We start from the raw sequence: 18,993 nt of genomic DNA, 5'->3' as shown, positions 1-18,993 counted from the left end.
ATTTAAATGCTATTTGTCCTAAATGCATTTAGACTAACAGTTAGAACACTTAGGATTGCATTTTCATCATGACACCGTGGGATATTTGTAGCAAAATTCAATTTGAAAATGCATTCCGAGCTGACCATGCCCACCCTCCGTCAATCATTGCTTCAAGGCGGGGATTGGTGGAAGCGTGTTACGTTTGGATCGTTTGAAACATGGCGGCTGGAGATTTGGGGCAAGTTCAAGCTCAAACCGGTGTGCACCGTTTTGCTACAGTTTCTGGTTTGAACGACATGTTTCCTTGAAACGGTGTGCAACGGGGTTTGAGATGAGTTTTCTCTTGTTTGGTGGGTGTGTCAAACATGTCAGCCCAATCAGCAGCAACATGTACAGTATATAAACCACGTGGTATTAAAGAGACAGCTGCACAATGTAATTAACATCCAAATTAATTCACAAGAGCAAGAATATTGTTTGCACATGTTTATTTACATTAAAGGCAAAATAACTGAAATAATAAGGGCACAAGTATGGATCTGGAACTTCTTTAAGTCTGTCTAAATATTTTTTATCTTAGACGTAAGCAATATTTTTGAAGTAGCCAAAAAAAGATACTATGGGTGAAAAACAGACTCACAATTAGCACAACTGGTACTTTTCATTAAATATGGTGCAAATTAGGGCCTGAAATATAAAAAAAACACATTAATTAACCAGTGAATATTGGTCCTTAACATTCAGAAAATGCTGTTGTTGTTTTTACCTCAGGAGGTCAAACTAAATGATGAGCCTTTATAGTTTCTATTCATTTTTATGGGATTTTTAATGTTTCAGCAATTAACATTTAAAAACATTAAAACTAAACAGACAAAATAAAATATTAAATTAAATGACCTTATTTCGTTTTTCGTTTTAAACTATTGGTAATGTGCAAAATGTTGGACACAAATTAAAATGAAGACTAAATATAATTATAAAAAAATTACAAATGAAATCTAAGGTAACACTTTATTTTGATGGTCCCTTTTGAGCATTCTGTTGATTAAAATTAAACCATATTTAATCTATGGATAGAAATGTATACAGTATAATTTATATACATATAAATGTAAGTAAAATATCATTTAAATGGAATATCAATTCAGCAGACTGTTAAAATTAAAATAATGTTGTATGATTCGGATTTTTGCATATAGTCAATAATGTCAAGACATTAGGTGGAAGATGCTAAAAGAATCACCATCTGAAGAAACATACTGTACAGACTATAGCTACTTTTCATGCTAGGTTAATTTAAATGACAGATAATGGGTTATTCACAATAAGATATTTTAAGCAGACAAAACTATAAATCTGACTTTTTGATCAAACAGGCTGCCACATTACATTTAGTTGCATTTTATTGTATTATGGAGTGACACTTTCATAAACTTTTCTATACTGCTCTGATTATATAATGGTAAATATTACATACATTATATAATGTTTCTAATAGACACATTTATAACAGAACCTCAAGTAAACTACATGTTATTTTGTTTAGTCATATACAGGTGGGAGCTTTTTCAATTTATTACTCAGAACGACTTATTAGCCTACAACACCTTTAAATACGTTCGGATAGACGTACGATCGGTGGATCGGTCGTTCGAACGTTTGATTTTAGCATGGAATACGATTCATATATTTCTCTGTTCATGCTCCACTTCATCTGCCAGTGAATTCAACGATCTTATCAGACCTCCAGCCGCCATGTTTCAAACGATCCAAACGTAACACGCTTCCACCAATCCCCGCCTTGAAGCAATGATTGACGGAGGGTGGGCATGGTCAGCTCGGAATGCATTTTCAAATTGAATTTTGCTACAAATATCCCACGGCGTCATGATGAAAATGTAATCCTAAGTGTTCTAACTGTTAGTCTAAATGCATTTAGGACAAATAGCATTTAAATGATCATTTTGCTACCATTTCTGCTTGGACATGTTACACATATCAAATCAATTTGTGTTATACATTTTCATTTTCATTTCGCAACTTTTAAAGCGTTCAAATTTGCATGCAATTTACATATTAAGACTACTGTTGGAAATGGCAAATGTAAATTATATAATTTAATTTTCATTTTCCTTTTGCACCAAACTTTGCACATATGGGTAATGGAAAATGTAAATTTAAATACAGAAATACAATGCCATTTTGAATATTGCATTGCCATTTTGCATATTGCATTTTAAATTGAATTTCGCTACCTATATGCTTCCATATCATTGCACATGCATATCACAGAAAAGTACTTAAGATCACAACCCTTGGCACTAGCTAATGAATATGTCAATATCCAGAAAAAAAACGTCTATTTGCATCAAAAGCAAGACGATTCCTATGTGGACACTTTGGTCGCTCAGATGTGAGTTTATATGTTGATGAGCTACAGAGGTCTTATGTGGAAGCAGATCTTGTTCCTGTTCCCTCCAATTCCCAGCCCACCTCTGAAGCATTTGGCACTGGAACAGCTGATGGATGGCAGGAGAGGAAAGATGCCACATTGGACCTGCTGTAGAGGGGAGTATGAGGTGAATACTAATGTTCCTCATGTTTTATTAACTCTCCATCCATCCGGTCTCAATTTAGACGCTCATGAAACAAAATCATCAATCCCTGAGCTATAATGAGAGGAAGATGCCGATCAGGGCCGGAGGGAGGGGAGGCTGTTGGAGTTGGGGTCGGGTGTTGGGGAAAACTAATATTTGACAGTGTTCCTCTGAGACGGCATTATTAAAATGCCCAGCTGGAGGGAGGGTGCGGGGCACGAGCGCTGTGCTGTCATCGTGCCAACTCTGAATCTGTTTGAGACTGTTTGTTTGATACCCTTTCACTTTGCATGTTTTTGAGAGGCAGAAGAATCGCTTCTCATCCCCTGCCATGGCTTGTGAAGAACTATGACACTCGGAGTAAAAGACATCAGGCTATATAAGCACTGATGCAAGTCAATGTTCAACCAATGAAAGCACTTTCTCTTGCATCTTCCTCATGTTGTTATGCCTTTTTGACCCATTCTTTGAAAACACCACACCGGCCCTTCAGTAAGAATCAAATAACACCCTTTATCGACATCTCAGAGCAAACTGGATATCATTTAGCACCAACAGCAATATTTTTGAAGTAGCTCACAATTAGCACAACTGGTACTTTTCATTAAATATGGTGCAAATTAGGGCCTGAAATAAAAAAAACACACACATTAATTAACCTTTTTTGTTGTTGTTGTTTTTTTACCTCAGGAGGTCAAACTAAATGATGAGCCTTTATAGTTTCTATTCATTTTTATGGAATTTTAAATTTTTCAGCAATTAACTTTTAAAAACATTAAAACTAAACAGACAAAATAAAATATTAAATTAAATTACCTTATTTCGTTTTTCGTTTTAAACTATTGGTAATGTGCAAAATGTTGGACACAAATTAAAATGAAGACTAAATATAATTATAAAAAAATTACAAATGAAATCTAAGGTAACACTTTATTTTGATGGTCCCTTTTGAGCATTCTGTTGATTAAAATTAAACCATATTTAATCTATGGATAGAAATGTATACAGTATAATTTATATACATATAAATGTAAGTAAAATATCATTTAAATGGAATATCAATTCAGCAGACTGTTAAAATTAAAATAATGTTGTATGATTCGGATTTTTGCATATAGTCAATAATGTCAAGACATTAGGTGGAAGATGCTAAAAGAATCACCATCTGAAGAAACATACTGTACAGACTATAGCTACTTTTCATGCTAGGTTAATTTAAATGACAGATAATGGGTTATTCACAATAAGATATTTTAAGCAGACAAAACTATAAATCTGACTTTTTGATCAAACAGGCTGCCACATTACATTTAGTTGCATTTTCATATAAATGTAAGTAAAATATCATTTAAATGGAATATCAATTCAGCAGACTGTTAAAATTAAAATAATGTTGTATGATTCGGATTTTTGCATATAGTCAATAATGTCAAGACATTAGGTGGAAGATGCTAAAAGAATCACCATCTGAAGAAACATACTGTACAGACTATAGCTACTTTTCATGCTAGGTTAATTTAAATGACAGATAATGGGTTATTCACAATAAGATATTTTAAGCAGACAAAAATATAAATCTGACTTTTTGATCAAACAGGCTGCCACATTACATTTAGTTGCTTGCTGTCTATTTTGGTGGCATCAGTGCCGCTCCACATAACTATATTTTAAATAAAATACTTTCTGATTGGCTGTCAGCCTTCATACCATTTCTGTTTTCTGTGTGGACAGACAAATTATTAACTAAATCATTAGAAACTTGTCACATCATGCCCATTAGGTTTCATTTTGCCATTGTAATCATGACTTGCGATTATGACATGGCACTATAGTGGCTCCCTGCTCAGTCAGTGTAAAAAGACTGAAATAAACAAGGGACATGAATTTGGCTCTCAGGGATGCTGTTTACTCTTCTATAAAACAATTGTAACCCTCCCATGTCATTACGGTTAGATTTTATGACACTTCCCAAACCTGCTGTTCTTTGAAACCTAATTGGTCATACCAGAAGCACACTCTTGTAACGTGTTGTTTTATTAGTATCACCAGATCAATAAATAGGATCAGTGACATGCATAGCGAAAGTTAAATGCTTGTTTTGCTGATATTTGATAATTCCCCACTTTTCTCCCTAACAGATGTGAAACTGCTTACACTTTGAGATTTATTCACATCTTAATGACTTTTTAGTGCCTACCTCACCACGCTCGTAAAAGCTCAAGGTGTTCTTTGTGAGGAAACATTTTGACAGAGTTCTCCTTGGTCCCCCCCCTTAAATCTGCAGATGAGATCCACCCCGGTGTGCGGTTTGACAGAGCAACAGTCTGAAGGCCTTTTCCTCGGATAAGGTTCCCACCCCCCACTGCACCGCCTGGCCGGAGAGACATAATTTAAATAAATTTAATGAGTGCTGGAATCCATTAATGTCAGGGACCTGACCTGGGCCAGATGGAGGTCTGGGCATTAGGAGCTCTATTACATTTAACAAGTCCTGAACCACGAGCTGGAAAGGCCACGTCTGGCAGAGCAGCAAGACGCTTGAAGAAGAGAGTTGAGTATGGAAGATGGCCTTCTTGCAGCCTAGCCGTAATTCTTCTAAAGGTCAGGGTGATATGCGTATTGAAGCGCTGTTCCATGTTAACCAAAGTCTCTGGCGGAAACACATCCACTGGCTAATTTGATTCTCCGGGCTGCACTTCGCCCTCCCTGCCGCTGCTGTCACTTTAAAACAAGACTACATGGGAGTTCAGTTCCAAGACAAAGTCAGCTAACTTTCTGAGACAACAGCCCAACTGTCATGCAACTCAATAAGTGAGAAATTTGGAACATTCTATACGGACAGCAATGCCACTCCGCACAGGCTCACAATTGTTTCCAATATATTTATTTTCTCCAGGGAAACTGATTTGTAATGATAGCCTTTAAAGACAGACCTGTTGTGAGCTCTGATGTTGTTAAACGATGGAATATGCTTTTTTTGTCAAAAAGTACTTAAGATCACAACCCTTGGCACTAGCTAATGAATATGTCAATATCCAGAAAAAAAACGTCTATTTGCATCAAAAGCAAGACGATTCCTATGTGGACACTTTGGTCGCTCAGATGTGAGTTTATATGTTGATGAGCTACAGAGGTCTTATGTGGAAGCAGATCTTGTTCCTGTTCCCTCCAATTCCCAGCCCGCCGCTGAAGCATTTGGCACTGGAACAGCTGATGGATGGCAGGAGAGGAAAGATGCCACATTGGACCTGCTGTAGGGGGAGTATGAGGTGAATACTAATGTTCCTCATGTTTTATTAACTCTCCATCCATCCGGTCTCAATTTAGACGCTCATGAAACAAAATCATCAATCCCTGAGCTATAATGAGAGGAAGATGCCGATCAGGGCCGGAGGGAGGGGAGGCTGTTGGAGTTGGGGAAAACTAATATTTGACAGTGTTCCTCTGAGACGACATTATTAAAATGCCCAGCTGGAGGGAGGGTGCGGGGCACGAGCGCTGTGCTGTCATCGTGCCAACTCTGAATCTGTTTGAGACTGTTTGTTTGATACCCCTTCACTTTGCATGTTTTTGAGAGGCGGAAGAATCGCTTCTCATCCCCTGCCATGGCTTGTGAAGAACTATGACACTCGGAGTAAAAGACATCAGGCTATATAAGCACTGATGCAAGTCAATGTTCAACCAATGAAAGCACTTTCTCTTGCATCTTCCTCATGTTATTATGCCTTTTTGACCCATTCTTTGAAAACACCACACCGGCCCTTCAGTAAGAATCAAATATTCAAATAACACCCTTTATCGACATCTCAGAGCAAACTGGATATCATTTAGCACCAACAGCAATATTTTTGAAGTAGCCAAAAAAAGATACTATGGGTGAAAAACAGACTCACAATTAGCACAACTGGTACTTTTCATTAAATATGGTGCAAATTAGGGCCTGAAATAAAAAAAAACACACATTAATTAACCAGTTTTTTTGTTGTTGTTTTTTTACCTCAGGAGGTCAAACTAAATGATGAGCCTTTATAGTTTCTATTCATTTTTATGGAATTTTAAATTTTTCAGCAATTAACTTTTAAAAACATTAAAACTAAACAGACAAAATAAAATATTAAATTAAATGACCTTATTTCGTTTTTCGTTTTAAACTATTGGTAATGTGCAAAATGTTGGACACAAATTAAAATGAAGACTAAATATAATTATAAAAAAATTACAAATTAAATCTAAGGTAACACTTTTTTTTTGTCAATATACCTAAATACCTGGTATATGCATATTTTTTTTTTTTTTTTTTGCTTCAAATATATACTTGTAATGTTGTGATTCACCTTGTAGCTGTTTTGCTTGGTTCATGGCTTAAAATACTGAAAAATGAATGAAAAACAATACTTCTGGAACCACCACGCTGAAAAAAAGTGGACGGGCACTAATGCACTCACAGGTGAATAGGGTAAAAAAAACAGATCACGTTGTAACACCTGCGCAACTGGGATTGCAGATTAAAATAATAGCAAAATTTGTCTCAATTTAAATAAATACTAACAACTGAGAAAAAAAATCTCCAGTAAGAAATTCACTTTTGCTATAGTTAAACATTCATCTATCTTCCAAAGATTTTTTTGCATTTTGGTGCAATATTTTCTCTATATAGTGTTGATATGGCAACTAGTAAAATAATAACATATTGGTGAAACACATGTGGCAAATGCTCCAGTGCGTATTTGTGTTGCACTGGAGAGCGTCAGAGGTTTCTATTTACAACATGCATGTTTTTGCAGCATTGTAGACTATCACAGACATATCTGTTAATTTGTTAAATGCAACGACCAATCAGATACGATTAAGTCAGAATCCATTCAGTATGACTCAAAACGCCTGACTTTTTGTTCCATGTGGAGTTTTGCGCGCTCCTTTCAATATAACAAAGTGTAGACGCAATATAAGAGATTCATTGTGCAGTGTGGAGAGAAGGGAACTGTGTGATATCGCTATATGACTAAGATGAGTGACAGATTGTAGTGGTTATAAAGGGTGCCCTCTTTGTGTGCTTTCTAGTCTATATTATCCATGCAGAATTTGAATAAATTAAAAGCTTTGTTTTTTCATGCTGCTAAGAGGACCAGCGACCACACGCTACAAATTAATCCACATATAAATGTGGGATTAACTTTCAAAATTGCAATTATTGACATAATTATAACCATATAGCAATAGACAGGACAAAAATATGATATGTGAAAGTAGATTATTAATGCTAGAACACCCTCAATCATTTCAGAAGCACACTTAGTGATTTGATTCTGGAATATTTTTCATTATTTTAATATGGCAAATGTGCAAATTTGACTCACGATACTGTGACTGGACTGCGTGTATTACTAGCGCAGAAGTGTATGTTAGGCTAAATTTGGAACAATCTTATCTCTATTATCTGATTAACTGTAATGAAGCAAAATGTCATAAAATTTTTACAGTAACTCAACTTTCGTAGAAATTCAGAAAACCTAAACCTGATGGAAAACTACTTACTTCAAAAATACACCAGTTGAAAAGCGCCACACCGCCATGTTCTCACCTTTTAACTTATTCTTCTGCATCTTGATACCAACATTAATATTCTGTTAATATTCAATATGTATTAACAATGTGGAGTGCATGTCAAAACCTTTTCTCAAGAAGTGGAATGAAATGTCAATTTGACACCTAAAAACAAGGTATATTAGAAGGTGTAATGTAACATTCTGTCATCATTTACATTATTACTGATACAATCCAGCATAACTGCATCAAATTAACCTTAAAGGTAGCGACAGTGCAGGGCAGTTCAAGCTGGAACAGTCTGCAGGTGTAATCCATTGCTTTTGACTAGCAGCTAACCAGCTTTCTGTGTCATCAGCTGTCCCTTGTAATTGAATAAGAAATTGTCCATATATCAATACAAAATTATGCCCCACTTTCCAATCAGACTGCCAGTATTTGTGAACAGATGAAAAAATGGATACGCACTCGAGGGAAAAGGACAAGCCACCTTCTTCTGATATATTCTGGAAAAGGACTGAGACTCACTCCACACTGAGGAATAGGTCAAAGGGGCTAAACTACACGGTGAATAATTTAAGATTCTATTAACATTTAAATTTGACATTGATTTGACATGGCGGTGCTGGAGAGAAGTGACGGGGAGCATGGAGGTGGCGAGTGAGAGGATGTGCTATGCTAATTGTGCAGATGGCTGCTTATGTTGAATGCCATATTGCACTGTGAAGCCAAAGAATAATGCACTTGTTTTCAGGATTTGGCTAGTCTACATTTACAAGCGTTTGTTGAACTACAAGCACTTTTATGTCGTCAGAGTTGTTTAGTCAACTTTTTTTGCTTGTTACATGAAGGTCACGGAAGAAAACATGCATTATATATACAGTATATATATATATATATATATATAAAACGCATGTTTTTTTTCTTGACCTTCATGTATATACATATATATATACACACTGAATTCACAAAACAAAAATGAAGCACAACAAATAATAGACCAAGATGGATGCATTGACTACAGTCCCATCTGTCCGTTACCTGGTCTGTGCGGTGCTGACATTAACCTTTAGGATCCTGACAGGTGGACCGACCCCCTGCCAAATAAAGAGGGTTATCCTGTTGGGGGGAGCAGGGTTCACGGATCAATTGCCCCCGGGCATTCACTGACCAACAGGATGTCAAAGATAAGAAGTGTGGAGCGGGGCTCCCGGTCAGCCTTTGCGCATCCATCCACAGCTGTGTCAGAACGTTTAATCACGGGACCTGCCGCAGCTCAGGGGTCATCCACCTACAGCGGTGAAAAGTTCACGCCACACGCTGGAGATATTTAGCAAGGCCATATTATTGTTTTAATCCCCGAGGCAGGTACTGTGTTGAGAATGTGACATCATGTCAATAAAGTCATTATATATATATATATATATATATATATATATATATATATATATATATACTGTATATACACATACATAAACATATTTGATGTCACATCCTTCAGAAATCATTCTAATATGCTGGTTTGGTGGTCAAGCAACATTTCTCATTATCAGCAATGATGAAAACAGTTACTAGTTAAACATGCTGCTTAATATTTTAGTGGAAATACTGTAAGGGTAACACTTTATTTTAAGGTGTCCTTGTTACATGTACTTACTATTATAATAACAATTAATTATGCATAATTACATGCAAGTAACCCTAAGCCAAACCTCAATTCTAACCCTATACAGTAAGTACATTTAGTTAATTAATATTACTCAGTACTTAAATGTATAATTACACTGTAACAAGGACACAAAATGAAGTGTAACCAAGTTACTACCAGGTTGTTGTTTTTTTAAGAAATAAGTTAATACTTTTTGTAACACTTTAGTATAGGGACTAATTCTCATTATTAACTAGTTGCTAATTAGCATGCCTATTATTAACATATTGGCTGTTTATTAATACTTATAAAGCACATATTCTGCATGACCATATTCTACATCCCTAATCCTACCAGTACCTAAACTTAACAACTGCCTTATTAACTATTAACAAAACAGCAAATTAGGAGTTTATTGAGGCAAGAGTTGTAGTCAGTGGTTTGCTAATAGCGAGAATTGGACCTTAAAATAAAGTGTGAATATACTTTCAATCAGCAAAGTCACAATAAATTGATCAAAAGTGTCAGTAAGGATATTTATAATGTTACAAATGATTTCCATTTAAAAAAAACATTTGAACATTCTATTAATTAAATAATCCTGTAAATGATTTCCACATATTAAGCAGCAAAAACATAATACATAATATACATAAACATATTAGAATAATTTCTAAACATAATGTAACATTCATTAAATGCAGAACACAATATATGTGTGTATACAGATCTGCGATGCCAGGCTAGATGTACTAAAATAACCCTGACAGTCAAAAAGGAAGACCTAGAAGTAGAAGCCATTACTGGAAAGCTCAACTGACGGAAACTACGAAGTGAAAATGTCTTGCTGGCGGTCATGTTTACAGCGAGCTGCTCTGCCCAGCTGTCTTCTCACTTCAGGGTGGAAAAGTTTGAGTTAAGCCCCAGTTCTGTTCAAACTCAGAGGACACACTGCAGGCAGAGGCTTACACACACACACACACACACACACACACACACACACAGCTAATGCCAGGTGGCATCCTGCTACTTCAGCACTGCCCAGAGACACACATGAGCAGGTGGCATTTAATGTCTGAGCACAGGAAAGAGCAGGACAACCTTCCAGGGGTGAGAAAGAAAAGAAGAAATGTAAGCAAAAGGCCACTGGAACTATGTTCAATAACACAGCTGCTCTAAAGCAATGTTCCTTGACCAATTATTTACTCAAAACACATCTTAAGGTCCTAACTAATGCTACTAACCTTTCAAAATATCTTGGCATGCTCACATGTGAAAATGTTTCAGCGTTACTTTTAAATGAAAAAAATTTAGTGGCCAGTTTTTTTAATTAAAATATGCATGCAATTTGTGTATGTTTTAGTTGTACACAATTTCGTATGAATGTTTTTCTTGATAATGTTTCAGAAGAAATGTAAGCAAAAGGCCACTGGAACTATGTTCAATAACACCGCTGCTCTAAAGCAATGTTCCTTGACCAATTATTTACTCAAAACACATCTTAAGGTCCTAACTAATGCTACTAACCTTTCAAAATATCTTGGCATGCTCACACGTGAAAATGTTTCAGCGTTACTTTTAAATGAAAAAAAATTTAGTGGCCAGTTTTTTTAATTAAAATATGCATGCAATTTGTGTATGTTTTAGTTGTACACAATTTCGTATGAATGTTTTTCTTGATAATGTTTTATATTTAAATTTAATAATGCTTCATATTAAAATTGAGTGTTTACTATTGTCCTTCTGCATTATTGACACACTATTTTCCTATTTAATACTGTAAAGATGCTTTGACACAATCTGTATTGTTAAAAGCGCTATATAAATAAAGGTGGTGACTTTTTATGAGGCTAATGCCTATTTTCAAAGATTTATTATAAAAAATGATACATTCAATAAGTCATCGCTCCCAAAATGAATTCAACAGGTCATCTTGTTAATGCTATAATTAATTACAACAATAAAAGAAAATTTCATCATGAACAAGAACAACAATATCACATTAGACAACAGAAATTCCAAAATGACATTTCCCCTACATTCATCTTCCAAAAGTGCATTCATCTTTGCCATGTTACATTCATTTAGTTGACTAGTGCTATACGCTGTATTAACAAAAACGTTAATGGCATTAATAAAAACACTTACACCGACAAGCTATGCAATATCGCATTCATAATTGAATGCGATTCATCTGCGATTATGAATGCTATATTGCGTAGCTTGTCAGTGATCTACGGCTCTGTGTATTAAATGGCGCTCCATCTGAAAGCACGTGATGGAGACTTACTACTGATCACAGAACCGGCTTTACTGACGAGACGCGCATGACAATCACATGCGATTTATCGTGCAGCCCTAATTTTTTTGTTTGTTTGTTGATCACAAAGTACAAAGTAGCTGAAGAAAACTAGGATGCCGTGTGTATTCAAAGCGCCGCCATTACTGTCTACAATGCGTGGAATGGTGCGCTGTGATTGGTTGAGCGGATGTATCGCATTCTGCAGAGAAGGGAGACTGGCATTTGTCGAGGTTTGGAAAGAAAGGGAGAAAACATGACAGAATAACACAAGGCGGATATCGAATTTTGCGTAAAATTAAAAATGGACTTTTCAATACCGACCAGATACAATACTGATTTTGACGGAAACTCAATGTTTTAAAAAATGGCGTATTCAATAATAATTTATTAAATGAAACAATAATTTATTAAATTGTGATTGAATTTTATAATGCAGTTTAGAAAAAAAATCTAAATAAAAACTTTTTTTTTACCTAAAATGCTATGGTCAAAATGTGTTTGTATCAACTGTAGACATTAAAGAACAGCAATTTGCCATGGCAAAGCCTAGCAACCACATGGTAGCACATTAAAGATGCTGCCTTTTAAGGTAGTTGTCTATGTGGATTGTATATTACTACGGTTTGGGACACAGTCAGTGAATCTGATTATCTCAGATTTGACTGAGACGTGTGAATTAAGCAAGTACAGCAACTCTTTAGGAAATAAAATTTACAAAAAAACGCTGACTAAGTAAACCTCTCGGATAAAGCTGTTAAGGAACAAAGAGCCCAAGATAGGACAATTACATTTTAAGGAGCCACTTGGGGACAAAAATCTTGCAGATAAGTTTGAAAAACTCTGGAGGAACATGACATGCCCTTCCTTCGTTTTCTCTTGTCTTTTCAGTCAGTACCTGTATATAAAATAAATTGGATTTACTGGACATGCTGTCTGGTCTGAGAGAGAGTTTTGGCATTTAAATGCATTAGACATTCGAGTGAAGGGTGGCTGTCCCTGCCAAGATGAACAGCCATCCATTTATTTGATTAACCACTCAAGTCCATTCACAGCACAGAACTGTACAGCATACTAAAATAAAGAAAACAAAGAGCCAATCGTAGCATAAACAGGCTACAGTTCTCTCAGTTCTCTCTTAATTAATGGTACTTAATAAGACATCATTACTACTGCTCATGCTTAGGGTCAAGGATTTGAACAAAGTCTTAAACTTCAATACTTAACCTAGCTTGCACTGTTTGTACTGCAGACATACATTATGTATTAATCATGTGGTTTGTTGAGAAGAGGTGTGCTATTACTTGATTTACTTTTTAAGCTGCCAGATGATAAAATAGATGAAAAAAATGAAGAAACCTGAGCCATATCCATTACATTTATGCATATGGCAGACACTTTGATATAAGTGACTACTGCATTGAGTGTACAGTACACATTTAGAAGTGCATGCATTGCCTACAAACTCAAACTAATGAACCTGGTATTGCTGGCACCTTCTGTATAAGAGGTTTTTCTCAAAAACAAGTCCTAAAATCAACACTTATTTTTTATTCAAAAAACTTACAAATTCTAGTTAGTATGGATTAGTCAGTGTTCATGTTTGGTTGTGCTTTTTCCCCCTGCTTTTTCTATTGATTGTTCTTCATAACATCTTAACATTCAAAAGTAACTCAAAGGAGAAGGCAGAATGTTGTGCTGCAAACAAAACCAGAAGAAACCCAGACCACAGCTGCATGGTTCTGTGCATTACGTCAGGCTTATGCAATCACATCAGCGTGACACTGCAGTCAAAGTAAGATGGCAGACCTGAGAAACTTTCCCCTTGTTTCATTGGCTTTGGAACAGGGCAGGTAATTCCACAGATGCAAGACCACCTGTCTCTTGAGGAGCTCTGGCTGGATTCGGCTCATTATTCGGCACACGACACACACTCCACTGTGTGTGTGACACAAACTTTGGTTCTTTTATACAAAACCCCTGTGGGACAGAAACAGATGTCCCTGGCTGTCAGTCACAGTCACATGACCACGGCCTTCTAGAGATCAAGAGCATTTCAGGAACATAAACCATATGACCATTCACTCACACAGGTGCACAGAGAGAAAAATGCACAATTATCCACTGTTTCAAACTCTAATGAGCTGACTACCTAGACAGCACTTCTAGACATCATAGCAAACTTCCCAGTAGGTATCAGAATGATGCTGTCATATAATATGATATAATAAAACTCTAATAAAATATAACCATAAAATTCATTTACAGCAAATTGGTTCACTTGTTGCCTTTTTTTTCATGTTTGTTTATCATGTTTTACATTAATAATAATATCTAACAACAATGGTATCATAAAAATAATCATCACATTTTTAAACCTTGAAACCTTGAAATTAGATAATATATTAATAGAGTATAAATTAAATTCAATAATAATTTATTAAATGAAACAATACTTTATTAAATTGTGATTGAATTTTATAATGCAGTTTAGAAAAAAAATCTAAATAAAAACTTTTTTTTTACCTAAAATGCTATGGTCAAAATGTGTTTGTATCAACTGTAGACATTAAAGAACAGCAATTTGCCATGGCAAAGCCTAGCAACCACATGGTAGCACATTAAAGATGCTGCCTTTTAAGGTAGTTGTCTATGTGGATTGTATATTACTACGGTTTGGGACACAGTCAGTGAATCTGATTATCTCAGATTTGACTGAGACGTGTGAATTAAGCAAGTACAGCAACTCTTTAGGAAATAAAATTTACAAAAAACCGCTGACTAAGTAAACCTCTCGGATAAAGCTGTTAAGGAACAAAGAGCCCAAGATAGGACAATTACATTTTAAGGAGCCACTTGGGGACAAAAATCTTGCAGATAAGTTTGAAAAACTCTGGAGGAACATGACATGCCCTTCCTTCATTTTCTCTTGTCTTTTCAGTCAGTACATTCTGTCTGACAGCCCTCAGACTGGCCCCCAATTGTGCTCCTTATCAGTGAGTCACGGTTTTCAATTTCTTCACTGCCACAGAGGAACTGTTACCAAAGAGCCAAAAAGAGAGAAAGCGAGAGAGAGTTCAAATACTAAAAGTCAAAAAGTGAATAATTGCACACACTGACCTCTCCTGCTCCTGAGTGCGATAAATGTCTTTGCCTCGGTGCTTTTCATCCATCAAAGTTTATATATATATATATATATATAAAAAGCTGGAATCTGTAGCAGCTGTACTGTACATTGTGGTTTGCCACTCTAACTTACATATATAAAACTGACTCATATATATAATATCTAAAAGATATTATAGTTTTACAGGACAAAAAAAATTACATTCACTGTGCACGTTACTCTAGATGCAACCATTACTTTCTGAGAAAAATATGTCTTAATACATTTATGTAATACTGTGTGATGTGTAAATTTAGCATGTGACCCCTGTCAGATTTTTGATGCTGCTACTTTCAATGCTTTTGTTCGACCGTGTGCAGAAATTCTGATCTCTGCACTCACTGCTAAAAATACTGCATTATCCAGTCACCGAAGACAAGCATTTGATATTGTTGGCATATAAAAACAAACTATTTCAAACCAAACTGACAAGCCAGAGCAAAATCAAGTATTGGGCTTAATAAATTACGCTTGACAAATCACTAATCACATGCAATGAGCAACGATAAATGCTCATATATATATATATATATATATATATATATATATATATATATATATATATATATATATATATAAAAGAGACAAGAGAGATTCATTTTTACTTCATTGATGACGTGATTCAAAAGCATAATGCTAATTTGAAACTCTTAGTACTGAATAGCATACTTACTTGATTACCTCAACACAAGCTCTGATGAAGCGGAGAGATGTTATGGAACACTCACTGAACATGACGGGAGGACATCAGGCTGACAGAGGTGAGGGTACGATGTCTCATCTGCGTCTGGAACAGCGAGACAGTGACAGCAACAGACACAATATAATTAGAGGCATTGTTATAGCTGTGGCATTCAGAAAGCGCCTGCGGATCAGCGTCACACTCATCAGGACTGAGCAGCTAGTGGTTTAGAAGATGACAAGATCATGTCCAGTCATGTGTAAAATAAGTTACTGCTAAGCAGCGATGAACTACACTGATGCTTAAGGCCAATCCTGACTCATGGAAACAGATTAGATTTCTAGAAAATTAACAAATGTTTGAAAACATCAAAAGATTGCTTCTGACGTGACATTGGCATGAGGTCGAAAATAACCAGTATGAAGCAGTGATTATAGATACTGTAGATAGAATTATAGACAGAATTAAAAAATGCTTGATGCAATGACAGAATGATAGAATGACAGAACGACAGCCAGACAGAGACGCATGGATGAATGGATATAGATATTATTAATCACCTCTTTACATACATATACAAGATGGGTTTATTATTTATGCAATTATTTTGCTTAACAATATATTAAGTATACAATACATTAAGTAACTGTACCTCTAGTTAGCAGGTGCACAAGTGCACCTTTTGTTTAAGAGAGATTTTGACCTGACTAATGTACAGCAGTATTGTACACCTCTTTGAATTAAATGGTGGATGAAAACACACTGAAAGAAGGTGCTAAAATTCTTTATGGTTGCAATACAGATTTTATGTGGCTCCAAAGAGCAATGAATCCCATTCTGAATTGCAGAGATGGGATCTGCAAGCTGTCAGCTGGAGAACGTACATGAGGCAGGAGGCCTCAGGCGACTTCATGGATGAGAGAGAGGAAGCTCAGGGAATTACAGATCCGAGTGCAGGACTGCAAAAATCAGCTATTATTGCCTTTCTTAGAGTAGCTTGATATACTATGGCCTACAAGTTTGAGTTTGTTACTTTTCAAACACTGATATACTATGGCCTACAAGTTTTAGTTTGTTACTTTTCAAACACTTCTAAAGATGATGCACAAGAAAGCCCACAAACAGTTTGCTGAAGACAAGCAGACTAAGGACATGAATGCCAACATGTACTGTGAGATACTGAAGCAGAGCGTGATCCCCTCCCTTCGGAGACTGGGCCGCAATGCAGTATTCCAACATGATAACGACCCCAAACACACCTTTACCCTAAGGTGATGGATTGGCCAAGCTAATTGAAAAATATGATATACACTACAAAAATACACTGTAAAAAACAGTAAAAAAAATGTACTGTAAAAATTATAATGTAAAAAATATTAAATATAAAAAAAAAACTCTAAAAGTATATGTTATATACTGTACGCTATAAAAAAAATATACAAAAAAGTGATATTACTACAAAATATGCTGTAAAAAACTATTTAAGTGATATACACTGTAAAGAATTGCCTTAGGTTTTCCCTCTACAAGCTGCTGATAATAGCAGCTTCACCAACAAAATTACTTTAAAATAACCTTAAAAAGATGTTCCACTTGCCTTTACACTTTCAACAAGTGGCTATTTAATGGAAAGCAGCGTTCCACATAGGTGATCCGGCACTTAATGAACTATCCACTTGAAATGATGTTGTGATTGACTCGGCTGAGCTCAAGAGGAAGAGAGGAAGAGAACAAGTGAGCGAGCAAGAGAGAGAGACAGAGAAAATAAATGAGAAAATAGCTCCAAACACTCTAACTAGCTAACTGATATTTGGAAAGGATGGGTGAGTTCAAGTCATAAGCATGTAGGTGGGAATTTACTCACAGTCTTCGGCAGTGCTGCGAACAGGCATTTTCCTTACCTGTGGAGACGTCACAATACAACCACACACCCACAGCTGCGATTAATTCACCCTAATTCACAAGCTAATTAAATTTGTCAAAACCGAGTGCACTTTTTCCCTTTTTTGCGGCTTCAAATTCAACAAAACAAACCCGAGATGTCTCTCAGTTATGTGTGTAAAACAAAAAATTTAAAATTCATAAATTCATACGAGAGGTCAAAGTTAAATACATTTCAAGTAAAGACTATTTTAGCATTAACTTTACATTCTGATTGTCACTGATGACAGGAGAGGTGCTTGTGGTGGCATTTTTAAAGAGCTCACTTCATTTTCCAATTTGCATTGCTTAATGAACTATCCACTTGAAATGATGTTGTGATTGACTCGGCTGAGCTCAAGAGGAAGAGAGGAAGAGAACAAGTGAGCGAGCAAGAGAGAGAGACAGAGAAAATAAATGAGAAAATAGCTCCAAACACTCTAACTAGCTAACTGATATTTGGAAAGGATGGGTGAGTTCAAGTCATAAGCATGTAGGTGGGAATTTTACGTTCCTTTTTTATCATCAGTGTGTGTTGGAAAATCATGAAGCTGTCACTTTGATAACTTCCAAAGAGAAATAAACATACATCCCGATGCTTCCTCTGCATCACTGAACCTGATTAAATAATCACAGTCCAACAGACACCAGACAATCAACACAGTTCTGACAGGAGCCAATGATCCAGGCCACATAAATTACACACCCAAAGGGATGTTTTCGGGACACAACATTTAGCAATTCAGTGGGATTCCGGAACAAGCCTTGATCTCGGGGCCCGGGGATCTACGTTGTGACAGTGACATTAACGAGCATTCGCAGTGAGCGCGAGGCCGGCTCTGTGCCCATTAGCAAGCTCCCATCAGAGTAATTAGAAGACATATGCTCAAGATCAGCGCTTTAGGAAAGCCGTACCAATGAGGGATTGATTTCTGGAGGGGTTTTTTTCCCCGTACTCGAGCGCACCCCCTACCTGAGCACACATAATCTAATCTGCCAGTCTGTAGAGTAAACACACATCGAAAACTGCCTACGCGATTGATCTGACTGGAGTAGCTTGTGAAATCGATGCCTTTATTGTGACAATCAAGCAGGAAAAGACAACCACTGAAATGTGCCATGCGCAACCCGACTTCAGTTTCTCTCAACTACAAC

At 36.2% G+C, this 18,993-nt stretch overlaps 1 long non-coding RNA gene across 1 annotated transcript; it reads right to left on the bottom strand.

Annotated features, from left to right (window-relative positions):
• Positions 1–13,680: 13,680 nt before the first annotated feature.
• On the bottom strand, positions 13,681–17,826 carry LOC107594058 (uncharacterized). Its single transcript, XR_001610143.1, has 3 exons — positions 17,783–17,826; positions 15,910–16,023; positions 13,681–14,050 (listed from the first exon to the last, which is right to left on the bottom strand). It is a non-coding gene; the product is annotated as an uncharacterized lncRNA (long non-coding RNA).
• Between the last annotated feature and the right edge of the window lie 1,167 nt (positions 17,827–18,993).

This window comes from Sinocyclocheilus grahami, unplaced genomic scaffold (genome assembly GCF_001515645.1).
Source record: "Sinocyclocheilus grahami isolate Dianchi unplaced genomic scaffold, SAMN03320097.WGS_v1.1 scaffold178.1, whole genome shotgun sequence".
NCBI lineage: Eukaryota > Metazoa > Chordata > Actinopteri > Cypriniformes > Cyprinidae > Sinocyclocheilus > Sinocyclocheilus grahami.
The sequence above is the reverse complement of the archived record's forward strand: the minus strand, read 5'-3'. Positions and strand labels throughout refer to the sequence as shown.